General features: G+C 34.3%; 1 protein-coding gene across 2 annotated transcripts in view; it reads right to left on the reverse strand.

Annotated features, from left to right (window-relative positions):
• LOC115634349 overlaps positions 1–10,929 on the reverse strand; it is a 34,494-nt gene that overhangs the window by 18,160 nt on the left and 5,405 nt on the right. Inside the window, exons 1-2 of one of the 2 annotated variants that reach the window (XM_030532007.1) lie at positions 4,883–4,957; positions 4,669–4,821 (exon numbers count right to left, since the gene is read on the reverse strand). The exons of the other annotated variant lie outside the window; for it this stretch is intronic. The gene's annotated coding sequence lies outside the window, so the exon portion shown is untranslated. Of the gene's footprint in view, positions 1–4,668; positions 4,822–4,882; positions 4,958–10,929 lie in introns of those variants that run through there. 2 annotated transcript variants of the gene reach the window in all.

Raw genomic sequence — 10,929 nt, forward strand, 5'->3', positions numbered from 1 at the left:
TCAGTTTTCCTTTCAAACTATTTGACAACCCAATAAGGTGTCACCTTTTTTTTTTAGAAAAACCTTCATAGGGCTTGCGTAATTGGGAATACTCCCTTATATGTAGCTATAATAAAAAAGCTGAGAAAGCTATACTCGTACCAGATACTGGGCAAAAATTCAATTGCACGGCATTATCAAAAGTGTTGGCTTCGGTGTCGGGCCTACCGGTGATATCGCAATGGATAACAAAAACATCGCGTGCCGCGAAAATGCAAACGAGCCGAGCTCAGCTGCTCACAATTGACATGGCCAGGTCTACTTTTAGCTCGTGCCAAAAATAAAATCATATCTAAAGGTCTATGTATCTCGACCTGATGCGTGGGCCAAGCAAATACCATTCTCGTATAGTAAGCAAATGTGACGCAATAGTTCGATATTTTTATAGCCACTGGCCACAAATAGATGATGGCGGCACATAAAAGGCCATTTCTGAATTTGTTTTAGAAAAAACAGTCCAGACGGACGGTTCGCATTGATAAAGAAATATGACGCATATGTCATAAACAGCAGCAGAAGCATTTCGGAAATTGTTTCCAGGGGAAGTCCTCGAGGCATTGTACTGAGCAGTACTGAGCGGGGAAAAGAAACAAAAACGGCACTCGAAGCAACGTATGTAAATACGAAAAACCCAGAAAGTTCATATCGTACCAAGATAACTGAGTTCTAGAATATGAGTATATCATTAAATTCATGTCATGCCCTATTCAAATTATTAAGCATTTAAGCAAGGGAGAGCCCCTTCTCTTGGGGTCTCTAGTGCGCGTTCAAGGCGAAATTTGGTGGCCACGGTCACAACTCTGTTGCCATTGTGTCTGGCCTGGCAGTTGCCATTGTGGTACGCTATAAATTATTTATTCAAAGGCGCAGCTCGCTGAGGGTTTTGAGCAACCATTGTAGGATCCACTTGCAACCACCAAGTGGGCGCCTCCATATAAGCGCTGCGCGCAACCATTGTTTGTGAATTTATATCCTTGACATTGACATTGGCTTTGACATGAGTAAAGGCTGAGGCAAGTGCTCGTTTCATTTCTGTTGAATATACATAAGTATCTTGCGAATTGCTTGTCAAGATGTGCTAAAATCAAAAATGGGAATTCTACACAATGGTTTGGATTTCAATTAAAGCCCAAATGAATATTTAAGAAATCATAAACTGTTTATTATCTGTAGTTCATAAAGCTGTCAAATTAAAACGATTTATTCAATTATGAGACAAAATTCACGCATGTAGTACAATAGTAAGTACAACTAGATAGGTAGCTTAACAAAGATATAATTAAACTAGTGAATAGGTAAATATAATATTAATGTATAAATTGTAACACTCTAGCCAATATGAGAAAGATTGAAAATGAAAACACATATATAATTACGAGGCCTTCACTTATTGTATAAAACATAATCTATTGATCTTCTTCTGATTTTTGATAGAGGCACCCTTTTGCAATTTGTATTGAATGTTGTAATGAATGTTGTGCCTCATTTCATTAAAATTCCCAAAAATGCACTGTTCCTGCTATTTTGATGTCTTGATTTTCCCAGCCAGCCGCAGTTTGTCAATCAAAATTGTCGCGATTTTAAAATGATTTGTATTTATCTGATGTTTCCGCTTCGCCCAGCAAGCATATACAAGTACATACTCGTACATATGGCGCTGATTAGTCATTCTCATCACCCATTGTCTAGCTACATATAGTATGTCTTGATTGTGCAAAAGCGAGTGCCCCGCACCAATTAGATGGGCAAACAAACACACAGCTCACCATGGGAATTAACAGCTAATGGGACGTTAAATTGGGCGCATCAGTCCGCTTCAATGTTTACAAGGTTGGCAGATAATATACTTAGATACATATGTATTCAGATTCTACAATTTTTCTTTTCCACTTACTTAAATCAAAGAGAACAAACAGAACAAGTGATGCAAAAATGTTTGTGTACAATGTTTTTTTGCAAACTTGTATGATTAATGAACACTTTCAACAAGCAACAATTTTTAAAATATGAAAGGCAAAAGCAGTTGTCATACTTTGTCAATCCTGCTGAACATATTTAAGTTGGCCGCTACTTCCTGTTACTGTTCAAATTAATGTTTTACTGGGAAGTTCGAAGAGATTTTGAATATTTGTGATTAGTAGAAAATCCTGAAAAGAATACTCTTGAGGCAGTAAAATGTTTTTATCCTAAATCAATTTAATTTATTAAAAGCAACTGTTGAATGACGTTAGGTCTCCAATATAATTTGTTTTTTGAATATACAAAACTATGCCGATGCTCTAACAATAAAGTAGGTTATAAGAAATGTGTATGTCTCCTAACTAAATGTCTTATTAATCCTCATTAACAGCGAAATCTTCGTTATACATATTGCTTCTTGCAAGCCAAATTTAGCACATCCATGCGAATATTCAGTGTTTTCTCATTGACAAACGATTGGTAAAAAAAGCACAGCCCATGAGGTGAGAGGAACTAAGAGGAGAAGGAGTCTGAGTTGGGAAATTTGAGCTCCAAAGGGGGGAAAATTAGTTTCCAAGTTTGTTTGGAAAATCGGTATCATGAGACTATAGACTTTAAACTAGCTTCTGGTCCTATAGAAGTGAGCTCAATGTGGGAATGTGAGAAGGGGAAAGGGGAAGGCTGGTATTTTATAAAATTGTCATTTGTAATGAAAAGGGGAAAGGCTAGTTTTTTTCTCATTTACCCAAGATTCTCAATAATAAATAGTATTTATTGGCCAAAAAATTAGCAATAACACTAATTGTGTAGAAGCAGCAGAAAGTAGAGATGCAGGCGAAGGCTCTAATTCAATTATGAACGGTTCTGTGGGAATCGGATAATAATTGGGGCACTGAAAACCAATTTGTTTGATGAAGCATTTATTGGATACTCGATTTTATTAATAGGATTTAGGGGTAATGCCATGACATGATAATATATTAATGTATTCACCAAAAACTACTTTGCCAACCCCGTTCAGCTTCCTTTTCATGAAGCATGGAGCATGGCCTTGAAATGGACGAGAACAGCTTCCGCATTTTAGGCCCCACACACAAAGCACTTAAGCCTTTCTGTGCAAGGACATCGCCTGTATCCTTTCAATGCACGTGGCATGTGACTTGTTTTCATAAAATTTGTTTTTACAGCATTTTTACTTGAGGTACTCTCATTTGTACATAGTTTGGCATTATTTAAAAATGTTTAGCTGCTTTTATCTTTTTTATCGATTTTCCAGCCTCGAGTGGAAATTCAAGGACAACCATAGCGCCGGTTGCAGATGCTTACCTTGTGGAACAGCTTCTGGCATTGAGCGTGCATTAGTATATTTCCTGCGACTTTATTACTGACACGAGCATTACGGCCTATTTACGGCCTATTTGGCTCATCAGGCCAACTATTAAAAGTTGTGAAAAAAAAGGAAATGAATTGCAATGGAAATTTGTTGAAATGAAAAACCACTTTACAACTTTCCAACCTGTCTTCTATGGCGGCAGGCGTCCCATCTAAAATCGACCCTGGTACCATCTGCTTTATTGAAAACACGCGCTCATTTAATTAGAATCAGGCGCAAAAACATACCAATTGAAAATCGCAAACAACAAAACCGCTTTTTACCTAATGACAATGACTCAGACTGTGCCGCGCCACTTGGAGTTTTATTGGACTGATGAGGTAGGGTGCGTCCGACCATAATAGTGACAACAGCGAAAACATCAGCTGTTTTCATTTGATAACACATAACACATTTCTAGTTCTAGATAATGCTTTGGAAGGGAAGGCAGAGAATGTGTGTACCAGTCGTGGCTAGGGCGGTAATTCAGAAAATGGTAGTTCAAGATAAATTCATCGCCGTTTTATCTATTTACTTGCATTAATTTTAATTTCAACTCTTATCGAACTCTTCAGCGAAAAGACTCTATATTGGATATGATAGTATGAATATTTGAAGGTGGTACGAAAATAAGATGTCGAGACAGATATAACTGTGGTAAAAACAGAATTTTGAAAAGAGCGATTTTATAATCTACCTTTTCGATTACTGGGATAAAAGATCCAATTTGGAAACCTGCAAGTTGGATGAGAAGATGGGTTATGAAAAAGAAAACGATTTCTCTTAGCAAATCATCTCTATAAGGCTGAATAAATATTGAAATCTAGGAGAAAATCGCTTGTTTTAATCAGAGTATAGTTGCTCCGATGTAACCAAAACAGAAAACTATTACTAAAGCTGCAAAAATTTTAATTATACATCGAGCAAATTGAAATATTTTGAATTTCGGGTGAAAAATATTTAAAATACTTTCGCGAAATGTTGAAATTGAAAAGTCTTGCAAAATCCCACACAATATTTTTAGCAATAAGCTGTTGACATATCATCGCCAATATGTACAAGTATATGGGTAATTTTTGACTTAAGTAAAACAATATATACAGGTGGTATTTTGAAGAACTACAATATACGAGTACGTAGATTTAAATTTCATTGAGCGAATCGACGGCCTTGACATTGGATGGGAAAGAAAGGTGGCCGAAGAACTAGATAGTGGCAACAAAAGTGTTTAGAAAGAAAATGCCGACATTTTCGAATATTTCACGTTTAAATATATTTATATATAGTAGAGCATTTACCTCTGTGACAAGACACGTTGATAGATGTTGAGAGATTTTATTAGCTAATGCCAACTTAAGAGCACATATCATGGCTATAGTCAGCGGGAGATTTCCCAGAAAAACGGTTTCTGTGAACGGTCAATGATAACGCATTCCGATATCGCGATAAACCTGTTATACGAGTATATTATCTATAAAGTCTGGGCATTGATTTGACTTTAGGTAATTTTACTTGAAATTTTTGAGAAGTTGTCTGGTGAAAAGGAAATGTCCGCTTTGCGGTTTTTCTTGCGATGAGGTCCGACCGAAGACTAATGCCTGAGGCGCCGCGACGCGACATCATAGAACGAAATTCTTCAGGGGGTAAATACTTCTCTCAAAATAAACCACATCGCACGACGGCAGCAGCTGATGAAATAATTGTTGGCAAGCACAGCGAATTTCGAGGCCGTAATAAGCACGATATAATGGCCGGATCGGAGGCAAAATTTTGATTTGTAGAAATTATAGAGCACAATCGAGGATACTGACCACGCTAAAATGAACTTTATTAGCAGCTGTTGCCACGTATGTGTGGGCATCTAAACTTGGTCCACTGCCAATTCACATTTTGGCCCACTGCTGCTGTGGGCGGTTGTAGCTCCGATGCTGCCTCAAGGGTAACAGGCCGGCCACTTGAATGTGGGCTAAAAGTACATACCGGATAAATTCGATTGCTACGAAATACTTTAATGGACGTCTTTAAAACGATTTTAATTTAAAGAGGGATGCACGCCTTGAAAAGGAATGCCATTTATTTTTTAGCTCTACACATTCCACCAAGTGTTATTAGCCATAAAAATTATACGAAAAAAATATTCATGCTCTGTACACGATATGTATTTCTTTCAAAAAGAAAAGGTTGAGTGAACACAAGAAAATAAATATTAATAATTTAATAACATTAATATAAATACACGTATAATATAAGCGGAATTCTAAAATCTATATTTTGATTTAATGACAGACAATGCTTCGTATTATACTTTTTTTTTTCCTTCACCAATAAGAAAGTAGTAGAAGATTTGACTTTGGTTTTGATATTTTGTATATGCTCGCCCATAAAAGTTAATCAACTTTCTTTTTCAACCAGATCTTTCATACGCATAGGGTCTTATGTTTTTAATATCGTCTCTTGTTTTGATTGAAGACAAATTTGCACCAATTCGGAAAATTCAGTATTTTACCATTGAACAGTAGATATTGGTATTAAGGAGATGTAGCTTTGAATTGAACATCCCTCACAAACCTGACCTTAAAATACTTAAGCTGTGAAACAGAGGTATATGGTATACCCTATTTAATAGAAGTTTTACACAGCTCACAACAATGTACCCCTTGGAGAGTACGAAGTAACTATGCTAGTATAACTAATGTCAGAGGAAACACTTCTCAGATGTTTTCTTAATATATATAAGAAAGAAATATGTGCATAATGTTCATTCTTTAAGCATAGAATAACAAGAAGAGCATACATAATATGAAAGAAAATAAGTTGATATATTAGTTTTAAGAAGTATGTACTTGTATAATCAAAAATTGAATTGACGTCACATAAAATTGTGATATTCTGGAGACGTGAAACTATATTTGTGTGTGTGTTTTTTTTTTTTTTTTTTTAGTTTGAAGTAACACGAAAAATATGGAATAGTTGTTTAATTTGACAAATTATATATTTATATTTAGGAAGTAAGCAGCAACAATTCAAAATCGGTCATAGTCGTTTTGATGAAAAACTAGAGGAAAAAAATTTTAAAAAATTGTTTCCTATAATAAGTTATAGTTATTTGTGAAAAATGCCACTCAAATTTTGTTACATTTCATTTAAGCATTAGATCGAGTGTTAAAACGCCCATATATTTATGTATTAAAGTAATTATGTATAATCCCACAGTATTTGAAGAAAATGTCTAATGCTTTTCCTATCGGAAATATATAAAACTGCGACGCAAAAACTGTTATTTGCCAAAAAGTTCGCAGACATACACTACAAAAAAAAAAAAAAATTGTCTCGACAACTAAAAATAATTGTACGACTTATATAAATATTTGAATGTATCGATGTATGTGTGGGAATATTCAGCAAATGTAGATCAAGTTTAAATTAAGGCTAGCGATAAGGAAAATGAAAAGGTGCCGAAAAAGCAAACAAAAATGAAAACGAATTGCGTTCAGACGACGTGTGAGTTGAAAATTCATGACGTTTCAGGTAAGAAAAATATTGTTTTTGCATACAATTTGTTACTTTTTGTGGCGTCTTCCTTTAGTTTTTGTTGTTGTTGGCCCTGATTTTGTAGTGTTTTGTTATTTGCGCCTGACAAGTGCTGAGTGAAATACTAAATTTGTTTTCCTCTTCAATTACGTCAACGAGATCTCGTCAACAATCGGTTCGGCATCCCAGTCAACAGTAGCGTGTACGAATATAATTGTTACTCACAACAACAAGTGTTTATCTAATTACTCGCGATAGTGCTCCCAAATGCACTTTTCAGCTACTCCCTTCCCCTCCACATCGTCTGGTTGCTAAGCGTATACAAGTAGAGGCAGGCATTTTATTTAGCCGTGCTTGCCATTCAATACAATAGCAATGAAAATCTTTCAATGGTCGCGAGGTGAGCAAATACGAGTGACATGATTGAGCACAATCAGCTAAAATCAATCTGAGCTATTCGCCAATGAAATGTTAGCAATATACTATAGCATATACAATCATGCTCGCTTTCAGTTTCTTCCGGCAGCACAAGCGTCACTATTTTGTTTGTTATTGCTTGGTTCAATGAATCTAAAGATGTTAGGATTTGAATACGATAATGAAAAGATGTGCTGTAAGGTAGTGTATGTTGCTCTTCTCTAGAAGAACATTTCTTCTTCTTTAACATAAATCAAATTTGTACAATACGTATTATTCTAATTTATTATAAACTTTAACAAAATTTGAACAGAGAACTGTAAATTCGTGCGTGACTTTCTCCCGAAAGTGAATTTATTAAAAACTAGAGGTTGCATTCATTGAAATTAGTTTATGCTTAGCACTAACTAATACATTAAAGAACTATTATTAGTAGGCCTATGTTAACCGGAATGTTTTTTAGTATCTTTGGAATTATTTAAATTATATAAAAATGAATTGTTATCAGACATGCTGTAACTTTCGCAAGGTTTTACGTTTTAAAGTGGTACCAAATAAACAAACTTATAATTTCATTTCAAGATTCAATCATTCAAATTTTATAAAATAAACAACATTTTCATTTCCTTCACTTGACGCCGATTTGGAAATAGCAACATCATCAAAACTACAAGTCATAAGAATGCTACAAATGTTGACGATCGCTTATTTTATTCACATACATATATCAAGCATTGTTTACAGCTTTGGGTCCTATGTGGGATTTTGTAACAAAACTTGCTTGCAAGTGAAACCCAAAATTGCAGAGCCGTTGTATTTCAAATTTAGTGAAGTAATGGTAAATAATATTGTATGTAATTTAATTGTACATACGAAAGCTTCCTTGTTGACAAATAATATGTCCTATTTACGATGCGCGCCTTTTAATACTGATTTGCATCAAAATAGTTCTAACAACAACAACAATACATATAGTATTGAGAATATACTCGCGTAAATGAACTGCAAACCAACAAAAATTATGGGTGCATAAGCGATACAAATTTTGTTGCGCATCGTTTGCTTCAATTGCGTTTTAAATTGAATATAGCTTCGTAATACAGAAAGTTGATTGGGACTGTTCCAATGTTCAAAGGTAAGTATATAAATAGTGAATTGTATGTGGATTGATTTGGACTTACAATGATCATCCAACTATCAGCTTAAGTGTGTAGTATTTATATGAATCTTTTTGTCCAAATCATCATCGAAGCACAATTAAATCAATTGCCAATTGAACTACACAGTTGCAATTCTTTAGAATGCATTTCGCATTTTTCAGGGGAAAATGTTTGTATACAATCCACCAATTCTAAATTCAATTTGCATTTAGAAACTTACAAAATTAGTTCATTTGTTTTAAATGAGTTCTCTTTGGAGTCAAACATATTGGAGAAGAAGTTTCCTTCGGGAAACTGTGGGGTTGGTGAGAGTATTCAAATGATTGTAGTATTAAGTGGCATAAGTGGAAACAACATTTCTGAAAGCAAAAGGTTAACATATAATATAATTGATAAATGCCAGACATTTTATTAAATACAAATTTAAATAACGACACGTACAAAAGTGTGACTAATATCAGACGACAGTACAACAATAACAACAATAATGACGACGCCATTTAAATGACGTTGCTAATAAGAGCGCTATACTTGTAGTTGGAGCGTTCAGATTTTGGCACAAGAAATACGAAATATGTTATGTAGATTTTGTATTTGCCTAAGCAAAAAATGTAATACAGAATTAATGTATGGGAAAATTCTGTTAATTCATACAAATGGCAAGCCAAAGGAATTTGCAGATTCTTTCTTTTTATTTGGCAGTCAATTAAATTTGATTTAAGTGGCCCATGTGTTCAAAAAACTGAAATTTGCCACTCGTTTATTAGTTTGTATACACTCGAATGCGTGTTTATGCATTTGCATATATGAATCATAAAATATGTTTCATTTAAAATTCAATTCAATTATATTATCTGCCCGCCTGCGGTAGTGGCCTTTGCCTTTGTGGGAGGCACCTTCGCCTTTCTAAAGTTCAAGGCTAGACGCCTGACGGCATTATTTCTGTGCTGTTCTTCAATTTCTTGACCATGTCATACCAAGAACTAGTTGTTTGGAAATAGCATGCATGAAAAGCATGCTTAGAGCTTCAGGGTGTTTACGAGTCATAAAAAAATATACACATATTTTAAAGCAGAACTGGATACTTTTTTACATTTAACTTGTGATATTTGACTCGTTTGCTCATAGCTTATGAAAATATAATTTACTTATCTAATAAAATAATTCAATAATTAATGGTTCTCTAAAAAATCCATATGTCCTTTTTTGTCTTATCCATTCAAGCAAAGGTAGAGAGAATTCAAAAATTCGACCTGCAAATATTTGACAATACCGGTCGAAATTTTTCGGAAAAGTAATAATTAACAATTCTTGACGACTATCGTTAAAAAAAAGGCTGGTGTATACCGATTTGATTAGACATTTTTCAGTCGAGAAACTATTGCGATTGGTGGAGTTTTTAAGGTAAGATAAGCAGGGGACGAGTTAGCAATAAATTCTAGTTTCTATATACATACAAGTATGTAAATACTACACATATGCATATAAAATTAACGTCTTTACAGATACGAGTGTTCTTGCTGGGGCCTTTAAAAAAATGTGTATGTGAAACATTTTGATTAAAAATCAATAGTTTTAGCTTTGATTGCTCAAATTGTCACCCAAAATATTTATTATATGCCAGAGCTACTCGTATATGAAAATTAACCGCAGTTAACTTTATTTGACATTTTTCCGAAATCGAATCAAAGGAATGCGCAATAAAAGTCACGCAAAATCCAGTCGCAACAGCGAAACGTGTACGATATCGATCTTAGCTCACTCAAAGCCAAATAAATAATTTACTTCGCTTTAATTACCTAAATAGAATCAGCAACAACGATTTTGTTGTTGTGGAAAAATGTGCGCTGGTTTTTCCACATAAATTAGAGCCACATGCCAAATTCTATTGCCCGCGCACGTAACTCACACTCTAAGTAGGTATGTATGTATGAATGTATGTATAATATGTACTTAGGTAAATAAGTAGTTGTTGTTCTTTATGATATCATATGATTTAGTTATTTTCTAGAAATTAACGGCTTTTAATTGATAGGCGAAGCACGCGTGTCTTATCGCTATGTCTTTAGCTACGCCTAATTGGTGTTAAGAGTGTTTGGTAGTATGAATTGGCGAAAGCCATCGAAAATAATAAAAAATTAAAAAAAATAATGATAATAATAATAGAAACAACAAAATCAATTAGCGGAATTTTATGTAGTTTGGAACGAGCTGAAAATTATAGTAAAGTCCTTTGTATGTACATATGTATATAATTTTAATGAGCTTGGATTACTAAACTATTCTATTTGAAAGGCAGAAAATGTTCAATATTTCAACTGTGGAACTTTGGGTTTTAGAAAAAATAATTATAACCTTAGAGTTGAGAATTGATATATGTAAGTACATAGCTACAATATTCAGGGAACGACCAGCTGGTTTGATGAATTTGCGGGACCTAAATTATTCAAT

This window comes from Scaptodrosophila lebanonensis, unplaced genomic scaffold (assembly GCF_003285725.1).
Source record: "Scaptodrosophila lebanonensis strain 11010-0011.00,11010-0021.00 unplaced genomic scaffold, SlebRS2 tig00000001-arrow-pilon, whole genome shotgun sequence".
Taxonomy (NCBI): domain Eukaryota; kingdom Metazoa; phylum Arthropoda; class Insecta; order Diptera; family Drosophilidae; genus Scaptodrosophila; species Scaptodrosophila lebanonensis.